Source organism: Rhinolophus sinicus, chromosome 3, assembly GCF_057876585.1.
Source record: "Rhinolophus sinicus isolate RSI-liver-muscle chromosome 3, RSI-T2T, whole genome shotgun sequence".
Classification (NCBI taxonomy): domain Eukaryota; kingdom Metazoa; phylum Chordata; class Mammalia; order Chiroptera; family Rhinolophidae; genus Rhinolophus; species Rhinolophus sinicus.
In genome coordinates this window covers 101,767,933-101,769,003 of record NC_142503.1, presented here as the reverse complement: position 1 = coordinate 101,769,003, position 1,071 = coordinate 101,767,933, and positions in this window count along the sequence as shown.

The following is a 1,071-nucleotide window of genomic DNA, read 5'->3' as shown; positions in this document are numbered from 1 at the left end:
TTTTGGGCCTGCAGCCTGGCTCTGTGTGTGGGGGTGGGGGACGGGCAGGTCGTAAGTTTAGTATGTCATCACCAGATGCCTAGCCTTTCGCTGGAAGATTGTAGCTTTCCCTGCTCCCAGCCCAGAAGGCTCTCCATCAACCTTGTCCCAGCTAGCTCTGGCCCTGTGGGCCCTTGTCTCATGCCCACTGGGCAGCCAGTTTTCTGCTTGGGAAAGCCCCTCCTTCCTGACACCTTTATGGGTCCTGATGGCTGTTGGTCTGTAGCTCACTCACTGCCTGGTGAGAAATGCTGGTCACCAGACCCCAAGGCATGCCGCTCTCCTAGGACCAAGGATGTGCCCGCCAGTTGCCCACTCCCCGTGCTGGTGACGATCCTGCTGAGAGACAGCCCTTCCCACACTTTAGTTGGGCTTTAGAGGTTTGTTCTCAGCTGCTGAGGGGGCTTCCCCCGTGATTTCCATTTCCGCCCCACCTGCTCCAGGGGGCTAGCCTAACGGTGGGTTTACCTCAATACCTCCTGCACACAGCTGCAGCGTGACTCCTGACGGCGGGAGCCTGGCCTGCCCCCGGGCGGCACTCAGCCCCAGTGCTGGACAGGCCAGGAGATAGGCAACCCCAGCACATGGTCCCTGCAGCGACGACCTGGGGGAAGGGTGCTGTGGGGGCTCAGGAGGGCCCACCGCCTGGGGATGAGATGTCGGGTCCCAGAATAGCTGCTGCCTAAAGTGGGCCTTGCAGACCAGTAGGAAGGAGTAGTAAAAGCAGGTGTGAAGTGTGAGTTGAACAGCCTAGAGGTGTGTCTGGGAAAGGGAAAATACCTTGGGTGTCAGGTACAGGGAACTGGACAGGAGGGGTGGGGCCCGAAACCACGGCTCCAAATCCAACAAGCGTATAGCTTTCAGTCAACGCATTCAGTCCTGGAACCTGGAGAATAAGGGCTGTGGTCTGTGTTAACAGAAAACTAGTGTGGAGTAGTTAGCAGCACTGGAGGCTACTTGTGTAGGAGGAAAGGGTGGTAACAGGTGGAGTCACTGGATCCCCCAGCCCGCCATGCACAGCCTCACCCACCT